The sequence below is a fragment of the Ochotona princeps genome, chromosome 9 (assembly GCF_030435755.1).
Source record: "Ochotona princeps isolate mOchPri1 chromosome 9, mOchPri1.hap1, whole genome shotgun sequence".
NCBI lineage: Eukaryota > Metazoa > Chordata > Mammalia > Lagomorpha > Ochotonidae > Ochotona > Ochotona princeps.
In genome coordinates, this window is record NC_080840.1 from 58,820,665 (window position 1) to 58,831,763 (window position 11,099).

Below are 11,099 nucleotides of genomic sequence, written 5' to 3' on the forward strand. Positions count from 1 at the left end.
CACGATGAAATCTCTCCAGAATCCACTGGTTGACACAGCCCACCTTAGTGTTTCCGCTTGCCCAGATTTTCACTACCAACACATAGCTAGGGTAGTTGATCAATTTGTTCTGTCCTCTGTTGTGGCACCACGGGTCCTCTGCAGACTCCAAAGTACTGCCATAGTCTTCCTGTGCACCTGGATATGCTGTCCACTGCTCCATCTGAGCCAATGAAATGGCTGTTTTGACATGTGGACTCCATGGTCAGAATCTAGCAATGAAAACTTCGGCCTGAATAATCCAGTATCGAGTATTTTACACATGATTGAATGGTCTGTGAATGACAAGGGAAATGTGTTGGGACTCTTACTGTCATTTGCTTTATTTTAAAGATGACAGATGAGGCTGAGAATCACTTGCCCATGTCACACTGCTAGGTATTGGAGCCAAGTGGATGACCTCTGCGGCAGGTACTTCAAATCACATTCTGATGTGGCTCGGATCCTCAGCAGCTCTTACAGAGACCTGGCAGGAAGTAACTGACATGGCAGCAGTGGTCTTGTGAAGAGTGTTGAAGATGCAAGGCTTTTGAATCATGCAGACATGGGGTGAGAAGAAGCAATCAGGAAATGATCCCATGTTGTCTATCTTCAGCATTTTATGTTGTAGGTAGGGCCAGCCCTTTTGTATGACACTGCATCCAATGCTCCTCTGGTCACACTCAGAACTGAATGTGCCTGACTCCAGTATGGCTTTTGTAATAAGTGGATTGCTGTACATCAGTACCGCAGGGGACTGGATTCAGGAATCTTGTGGAAATACTAAACATTCTTCTAATTTATATGGATCCTCCTGAATTGCTTTACATCGTCTGTTACTAACATAGTACAATGTAAATATTACATAAATACTGCATTTAAAAAATTTGTGCTGCTTTCATTTACTTTTATTGGAAAGTCAGATATACAGAGAAGAGGAGAGAGACAGGAAGATCTTCCGTCTGCTGGTTCATTACCCAAGTAGCTGCAAAGGCTTAGCACTGAGGCGAATTGAAGCCATCAGCCAGGAACCTCTTTGGGGTCTCCCATGCGGGTGCAGGGTCCCACGGTTGGGCCTTCAACTGCCCTCCCTGTGGGCAGGGAGCTGGATGGGAAGCAGGGTCACCAGGACATGGAATGATGCCCATATGGGATTCCAGCGTGTGCAAGGTGAGGACTTCAGCCACTAGGCTGTTGCATTGGGCCCTTGGGCTCTTGAGCTACTTTGTATTCCATTTAAAATATTTTCTACCTGTAGTGGGTGGGTATGCAGGTTCAGAATTCAGAGGAATTACAGGCTGCATAGCAAGAATCACACCTTCTTTGTTTGAGCATAATCGTATAATGAATACCATGAACTCACTATTCAACCCAGTAGCTATAGTATTGTTAGAGTTTGTTTCTACCACATTCCTTTTTCCTACCATTTTGTGACTCTACCTAGAGGTTCATCATTTTGCTTTTAAGGAAAAATGCAGTTTTAGCTTTAGTGTATGCCTTAAGGTAAATTTTGTTGGGGTTGGTATGTTAGCTCAACTAGCTAATCCTACACCTCTTAAGTGCCAGTTCAGTCCCTTTTGGGTGCCAGTTCATGTCCTAGCTGCTCTTACTGCCATCTGATTCCCATAAGCAGGGGGCTTAATGGCCTTAGAAAGCAGTGGATGTTGGTCCACTGCCATCTCTGTAAATCTGCCTTAGAATAAAAACAATTTTTTAAAGATACATACATGTATCCATGTTTACCTTTTGAGAACTGCAAAACTAGATGGAGTCTTGTGTTGCCTTTTTCTCTTCAAATTGTGTTTCTAGAATATTCCTTGTGTGAGCAGTAGTTCATTTTTATTGTGGATAAGCCAGATTTACCTATTCTTGTTAGTCACCATTATTTGGGTTTCTTTTTTTCCTTTTTACATTTCAGACATTGCTAATGGCCATGTTTCTGACTCCTGTGCACGCATGCCAAGTACAAACCTTCTCCAGAATTTGTTAGGAATAAGACTAATAGCTGGAGAATATATGAATATTCAATTTGCAAATCAATGCCTAGTTTTTCCTAAAGTGGTAGTACCAGTTCATGTGCCACCAATTGTTGACTTGCTTCATCTCTAACAGATATTACTAAACGTATAAAATTTACCCAACAAAATTTCTATCTTGCAATCCTGCTTTGTGTTTATCTAAGTCCTAGTGAAGTTGGTCCATAAAACATTTTTTAAAGGCTATGTCTGTTTCCTCTTCTGTGAAAGGTTTGTTCCTTGCCATTCATTAGTTCCTCTCCCACTTTTAACTGGTGCCTAATAGCCAATCTGATGGTTAAAATATAATATAATCATTCCTCCATTGTTGGGCATTTAATTTTTCCCCTTCTATTTTATCTTTAATTTTATTAAAATTATTTTATTGTTTTGGTAGTCGTTACATAGTTAAAAAGATTGAAGGGCTATAGGAAAGTGGGTAAAATTTTCTACATTTTTGCCTTCGTGTATCTGGGGTAAAGGGGGATTTTAAGGGAGAAGCCCCACCCAGTCTCCCACCCACCCACCCCAAGTCCCTGATGTGGGGCATACTCCGAGGGTCTTGCTCGAGTGTTTTTGATAGTTAAACAGTCATGAATTTCTGCCAGTCTCACCACTACAAGCACGAAGAGGTTGTTGAAGAATCCACTGATCGACATAATCCATTTTAGAGTCTCCATTTGCCCAGTTTTTCACTGCCAACTTATAGCTGAGGTGGTTGATTGACTTGTTCTGTCTTCTGTCTCTTCTTGGTTAGGGTTCTGAGTCCAGCAGTTCGATTGGGGAGGCCCAAGGGAAACTTTGAAGTGCTCCCAGACCAGATTCTTGTATGTACTAGCAAGTACAGGGCCTGGCACATTCCACTGCCCTAATCAGCTGGTGGTTGCAATTGCTGGGTCGGCTATTTCCAGCCCTGTCTTTTATTGGAACCAATGGGTGTTGCAGTCCAGCCTGGTTCTACCCAGCACTCAGCCTTCGCATAAAGCAGTGGGAGCTGCAGCCTTGTTGGAGCGACCCACAATAACCCTTACTAGGCCCCCTCCCTACCCTGATTTGCCAGTATGTGCAGCAGACTACTCCAGTCTGTCCCACATCCTACTCAGCTCTCATACAAGTCAATGGGTATTAAAGCCTAGTTCCATCTAACCAGCTCCACTATGCAGCCCACACAGATGTTGTTGGGTGCCTTTCTGTCTAGCCACCCCAGCCCCTGTCCTGGTTTTGTGCCCTCCAGTGGGAGGAGTAACCCAAGAGGGAGGAGCCCACTATTTCCCCTCTAGGCCACTCCCACTTCCAGATTATGCACTCTCCAGGTGGTTCTGTGGTTTGACTCGACAGAATTAGCCCCCAGTGCCAGCTTCTGCCAGCTGATGCTGTGGCTAAGCCCAAACAACCCTCACCCACTCTAACTTGTAGTTTGCACCAGTGCGAACAATCAGCCCAGCCTGATTTTTCCCTGATCTCGTCCACATGAGGCCCACAGGTGTTGTAGCCCTGCTTAGTCTGGTCTGTCTGTCCCCATCCCAGCTCACGCTCTCCAGTGGCAGTAGCTGTCCAGCAAGGGAACTTCCCCCATATTTCCCCTGCCGGCTTTGCCCCCTCCCTTCCTGGTTCTCACATGTACTTGTTGGGCACTGCAGTCACATCTGGTACGGCTCACTTCACCTTAGCATTCTGTAATGTGCACTGTTTTTTTTGTCACAATCAAACCTGGCTTGACCCACACTCTGTTCTGGTGCTTGGATTTGCCAGAGGGTGATGTGAACTGGTTGAGCCTGGTCTGCCCCCAACCCATGCCAAATGTATGCCAGTGGGAAACTTTCCGTGACCTGTTCTGGGCTATTCCCTATCATGCTTCTTGTGCTCTCCTGCAGGGTCTGTGTCCTGCCAGAGGAGTTGCCCAGGCTCCTCCATCAGAACCCCTGCCAAAGCCAGATTTTGCACATACCAGGGAGTCCATGAGCGAGACCTACTCAGTTCACCACCTGTCCTAGCAGGAACAGTGGCTTTTCCTGACTGGCCTTCAACCCAATCTGATTGTTACTGTTGGATGTTTCAGCCCATCATGTCTCCTCCATACCCACATACAGCTCAGACCTGGCTCAGTAGAGGTTAAGACCTAGCCTAGTCCTTTCCACTTCTAACCTGGTCCTCCAGAACACCAGCCGGTGTGGAAGTCTGGCCCAGCTTGGTGCTTCCAGTCCCAGTCCACATTTGTGCCAACGGAGACTACAACCATATCCCAATCAAAATGCAGCCCCCATTCCTGCCCATGCACCCCTCGGTGGGAACCTCAACCCAGCTAGGGTGTACCTTAGCTCCCCAGCCAGGCCTGTTTCCAGCCATAGATCACGCGCATGCCAGTGGTTGCTCTGACTCAGCTTGGCACAGTCTCTAACCTGTCCCGACCCCTGTCTTAGACACTGTGGCTTAGCGTCCCTAACCCATGCAGACCAGTAGGTGCAAAAGCCTAGCTCGGCTTGATCCATGCTCCATTCTGGTTTCTGATTTTGCTTCTGGGCTAAGGAACTAAGCCTTTTCAAAAATGTGTGTGTGTGTGTGTGTTCACATAAGCAGGGAAAGAGGAGGAGCTGATCATTCCCTACATCCAGGCTATGGGTTGCAAGAATGAGAAGAAAGGAGAAGCACCAAGGCAGGTTTCCCTCAAGCTCACACCCAGCACCATTTGCTGTGTAACAGAGATGGAGGCACCAAGCCTGACCTGAGGGGAAGGCATACCTCTGTGCATGCCATTCAAGAACCCTCTGTGGGGAAACAGGACCCTTGGAAGGAAGCCAGGACTTGCTTAGTAACAGCGCCAACTGCAGGTGTGCCTGGAGCAGTGCGTAGGGCTTGGCTATAAACTGCTAGAATCTCTTCACAAATTTATCTCCATGTTTCTGATGGGCTTGTTTCTAAGGCCTTGGCGTTTCATTGAACAGCTCCTTTTGTTTTTTTTGAGCTGAGTTTTTTTTCCGCTATTTTTTTTTATTTTGCATTATGTGACAGTTTCATAGGCTCTGGGAATCCCCCCACCCCTCCCCACGCCCCTCCCCCCTGGTGAATTCCTCCACCTTGATGCAGCATTACAGTTCAAATTCAATCAAGATTCTTTCCTTGCAAACGTATACCAAGCATAGAGTCCAGCTACTTATTGTCCAGGTGGGTTGAACAGTTTCTTGGGGAGACCATCTCTGGTCTGAAGTTAGAGCTGGTAGAATATCATCCCAGTCAATTAAGAGTCCCAATATAACATCAACAGCAATTTGCAACATTATGGAATTGACATGGTTTTGAGTAACCAGTATGTTAAAAAAAGCAAGTTCTTAACCACAACCTCTGATTAGCTCATTGACATTTCAATTTTAGTTTATATACAGGACCGGCTGCTATATACCTTAAAATGGCTATAAGGTACCATTCAGCTGTCTCGTGTCTATTTCATTTTAGTATTTAGCCATTTGTTGTGTTGAAGTATACTTTTGCTGATCTTGGCAGATTTTAGGATAATCTAGACTGGCTTGTAACTCTAACAAGACATTTGTCGACAATTAAGGTGCAGAACATTTTTTTTGGGGGGCGGTGGTGTGCAGGAAAATCCTCAACACCATGGTGAGGAGTGACTAATCTTTGTGTCCCACCTAGCGAGGCATGAGCCAATCCACGCCAGCTCTTTTCTGTCAGATTCCAAGCTCTACTCTTTGTTGTTTGTCTATTTATTTTAGTTTTTTTTAGTTTGTATGATTGTTTGTTTGCTGTGAGGGGTTTTCGGAGCGATCCCGATGGTCATTGCGAGGGAGGGTGGGGGTCCAGAGGTGGAGCCAGGCTCGGACCAGAGAAAGCTCTCCTCCCTGGTCCCGAAGGACGTTTATTGTTCTTTTGTTGGTGCGGACCTCTCAGGGCTTCTGGTTGTCTTTCCGATGACGTTGGTTTCTGCATGGTAGTGTTTGGACTTCTTCCATCCCCTGAGGAAGCTCCAGTTGGGGGTGGGTGACCTCAGAGTACTCAGCCTCAGAGGGCATCCAATTCCCTGTGGCCTCCTTGGCAGTTGGGATATAGTCCTTTTGCTCGTATTAATAGTTTGTGGTGAAGGTCTGGGAGTCTTCATGGTTGGGATCCAAGCTTCCTCCTTACCACCTGCTCCACTCTGGAGTGCCCCCCTGCTCCACGCACATGACCTCCTGTTAAGAGGTTGTCAGGATCGCACCCGATTCCCCCCTCATGCATTGGTATAGTAGTTTTACTATTGTTTAGTGCCGCTTTGAGTCTGTCTATGAATTACCAGATTTGATCTTGATAGGCTATATTGTACTTTTTCCTCACTCTTTATGGTCCTGAAAGACTTCCCTGCACTCCCTCCCCCTTATGGATTAACATAGCGTATTGAGGGTATAGTAGGTTTTACAGTTTTTCGATGTAGATCTTAAGTATTCTGACATTAATTGTTGGTTTATAGATTATATCGCATTATCTTATTGCATTGGATACAGGTTGTTAGAGATTGCACTAATATTACAATATACAGGTACTATCTTCCAAGTTGTCATCTTTTCATCTCAGATTAAGGCAAACATGTGGTATTTAACCTTTTGGGATTGGTTCATTTCTCTTAGCATGATGGATTCCAGTCGGGCCCATTTGACCACAAAGAACTGCATTTCGTTTTTTTTAAATAGCTGAGTAGTATTCCATAGAGTAGATGAACCATAGCTTTCTTATCCAGTCTTCTATTGATGGGCATTTTGATTGCTTCCAGGTTTTTGCGATTGTAGATTGTGCTGCTATGAACATAGGCGTGCATGTTGGTTTCTTGTGTAGGAGATGTTTTGGATATATCCCTAGGAGTGCTATTGCTGGATCATGTGGTATGTTGATTTTCAGTTGTTTGAGTATTCGCCAAACTGATTCCCATAGAGGCTGTACAAGTCTGCAGTGCCACCAGCAGTGGAGAAGGGTTCCCTTTTCCCCACATCCTCGCCAGCAAGTGTTGGTGGTATTATGTGTGCCATCCTTACTGGAGTTAGGTGGTACCTCATTGTTGTCTTCATTTGGATTTTCCTTATTGCCAGGAACTTGAACATTTTTTCATATGCTTGTTTGCCATTTGGGTTTGTTCTTTTGTGAAATGTCTGCCCATTTCCTGTGCCCATTTCTTCAGCAGTTTGTTCTGGTGTTTTGGTTTCTCTGCAGATCTTTGTATATTCTGGAGATCAACCCTCTATCCTATGTAGTGTGCAAAGATCTTCTCCCATACTGTAGGTTGTTTTTTTACTTTGTTTTGTTTTTTTTTTAATTTTAAATTCATTAATTACATTGTATTATGTGACACAGTTTCATAGGTACTGGGATTCTCCCCACCCCTCCCCAAACCCTCCCACCATGGTGGATTCCTCCACCTTGTTGCATAACCACAGTTCAAGTTTAGTTGAGATTCCCCCATTGCAAGCATATACCAAACATAGAGTCCAGCATCTTATTGTCCAGTCAAGTTCAACGGCTTCTTAGGTATACACTCTCTGGTCTGAAGACAGAGCCAGCAGACTATCATCCCGATCAATTAACAGCTCCAACATACCATCAGCAAAAATTTACATCATTATGGAATTAATTGACATAGTAATGAGTAACCAATATGTTAAAAGTAAATGCGAGTTCCCAGCCACCTTCTGTGACCACCTCATTGACATTTCAATTTTAGTTTATACACAACCTATAACATTCAAAACATAACATGTTATACATAAGATCATATCATCTTAAATTAAGGCAAACATGTGGTATTTAACCTTTTGGGATTGACTCATTTCCCTTAGCATTATGGTTTCCAGTTTGGCCCATTTGGCCACAAAGAACTGCATTTTGTTTTTAATAGCTGAGTAGTATTCCATGGAGTAGATGAACCATAGCTTTCTTATCCAATCCTCTGTTGATGGGCATTTTGGCTGCTTCCATGTTTTTGCAATTACTGATTGTGCTGCTATGAACATAGGAGTGCATGTTGGTTTCTCATAAAACAAGTGTTCTGGATATATTCCTAGGAGTGCTATTGCCGGGTCATACGGTATGTTGCATTTGAGTTGTTTGAATGTTCTCCATACTGATTTCCACAGAGACTGTACCAGCCTGCAGCCCCACCAGCAGTGGAGTAGGGTTCCCTTTTCCCCGCAACCTCGCCACCAATGTTGTTGGTGCTTTTATTCATGTGGGCCAGTCTTACTGGCGTTAGGTGGTACCTCATTGATGTTTTAATTTGGATTTCCCTTATTGCCAGGGAACTTGAGCATTTTTTCATATGTTTATTTGCCATTTGGGTTTGTTCCTTTGTGAAGTGTTTGCCCATTTCCCGTGCCCATTTCTTGAGTGGCTTGTTTGTTTTGACATTTTGGTTGTTTTGTAGCTCTTTGTATATTCTGGAGATCAGCCCTCTATCACCTATGTCGTGTGCGAAGATCTTCTCCCATTCTGTGGGTTGCCTTTTTACTTTGTTGATTGTTTCTCTAGCTGTACAGAAGCTTCTTAGTTTGATGAGGTCCCAATTGTTTATTTTGGTCTCGATTTCTACTGCATTTGGAGTCTTTTTTAGGAAGTGAGGGCCTACCCCTAAGTGTTGCAGTGTGTTTCCAACATTTTCTTCCAAAAGTTTGAAGGTTTCTGGATGTAGGTTTAAGTCTTTTATTCGTTTAGATCTGATCTTAGTGTATGGTGAGAGATGTGGATCTATCTTTTTGTTTCTGCAGGCTATCAACCAGTTGTCCCAACAGCATTTATTGAACAGACCTTCCCATTTGCTTGGATTGTCTTTTTGTCAGATTAATTGACTGTATCTGTGTGGGTTTCCATCTGTTGTTTCTATTCTGTTCCACTGATCTTCCTCTCTATCTTTGTGCCAGTACCAGGCTGTTTTGATAACCACTGCCCTATAGTATGTCCAGAGATCCGGTACTATGATTCCCCCTGTTAAGTTCCTTGAACAGCTCCTTTTTGCAACTCATGACTGTGGTCGGAGAACACATGAAGGAACCCAGGGGAAGTTCTAGTGCCAGTAATAAACTGTTCAACTGTTTTCAGATTATGTGTCTACACATTTGAGTGTGGGTACACTTGGAGCTGTAACTATATGGCAAGCACATAAAGAGAATGCAAAATGCCAGGAGGCTTTGGGAGTGGTTTTGCTGAGTGCTGTTTCCAGGATGTGTGTTGGACAGGCTGACCACACTGCACACCCTGCCTTCTGGGCTTTCAGATTGTCACATCAGTGTTCATTCCTCTCGCATTGTTACTGCTTTTCTGCTTTGACTTTCCATCACAAAGCTTCTTACACTCTTTGCTTTTGTCTGAGGAAGGAGAAAATGATGCAAAAGGTGAAAGTTCCCAGCAAGCAGTGCAAGGGCCCTTCCTTGCTGAAGCTATTTCAGATTCTCACGGACTGTGGCTTCTTTGACCCCTGGGTTTGAAGGCTTGGGTCCTTCAGGGTCCTTTAGCTCTGTTTCACTTAGGGGTAGCCGCCTGGGGGTTGGAAGAAAAACTTAATCAGCTCAACGTCAAAACCATGCTCCCTGGCTGCTGCCTTGTGAGACGATTCAGGGGGTCCCTGTGCGACAGTCGGTGCGTTCACTGTTCCCTGGCAACTCTGGCCGGTTGGCTTCAGCTTCCTGCTCCGTGTTTCAGAGGTCAGAATCTCCCTTATAACTGCTTTTCCCATTCTTCCCTATTCAGTCATTGGTGATGCTGTGTGTGCCAGGCTGTGCTAGGACTTGAGAGTAGAGAGATGGGTGGAACCTGACTTCTTGTTCTTCAGCACCTTGCAGTGAAATGGAGGAGAAAGAAAAATACAAGGAACTCATTCATAGAGCCTGTCCGCCTGCCTGTCTCTCTCTTCTATCTCTCCATTTTCCCCTCCCAGTACAATTGCACCAGTGTTGTATTTGGGCATTTTCCTGGACCAGCTTCAGTCATATGGTATAGATCCTCAATAAACACTGGCCATCATTATTAGTGCTCTGATCATGGAAAAGGCTTGCAAATGCTTCCAACTCATTGAGCCCTGGTTTACAGTAAAATGCATGTAGGAAGCATAACCTTAAGGAAAATGATAAGGATGTTTCAAGTTAATTCTGATTTTTAGTTTTTATTATGGTGCTGTTAAAGCCAAAAGCACCAGCAGAGAAAGAATGATTTCATTTTCTGACTCATTCTGAATTCTAACAAGATAAAATCATATCAAATTATTTAACATAATACAATAGGTTTTATAAGTAAATGAATATTCAAAGAAACAGGGAGACATGCATTTCAGAATTTGAGTCAGGAGTTAAAGAATGGTCTTACCTGCTTGTCCAGGTCTTAGGGAGGGCACTGCTTTTATTTTGAGCTGGTTTGTATAACTGAAAACCTTTTGCTAGGTTCATATGTTGTGATTGGCTTAGGTATCTGTTAAATCAGTTCTTACTCTACAAATTTCCCTCATGCTGTCTTTTTGAAAATTGTAAATTTTAAAAAACTATTTGAAGATCTCTTCCTTCTGTTCATTCATTCTGAAACGCTTGAGTCAGGAGGCCAGAACTCAAGCTGGGTCTCCCAGTGGGAGGCAGGGACCTGAGTGCTTGAGCCATCTTCTGGCCTCCGAGAACATGCTTTAGCAGGAGGCTGGGATGAAAGGAGAGCAGCTGGAACTCAACTCAAACACTCTGATGCAGGATGTCGTGGTATATCAACCTGCTTCTTCGCTGCTGCATCAGAGGCCACCCCTCGCCTCTTGTTCTTTATTCTTTTGTATGGTTTATTTTTTGAAAAAATAAGTGGGTACTCTAGCAGAGTGTGCCACAGTCTGGATTTTGCTGAGTGCCTCCTTGTGGTGACCAACCTGTTTCTCTGTTCTCTCATGATTAGGTCTCGGGTTTCAGGCTTGTGTTTGTCAGGAAACACGCAGGTGCTGGAGCCATGAACTTGTTTCATGAGCCTCAGATGCTTGGTCCTCTTGTGATGTGAGCAGCCTGGAGAGATTCCCTGTATATTTTCCAGTAATAGATTAGAGAATGCCTTTTGGCGGGAAACAGCATTTATGTA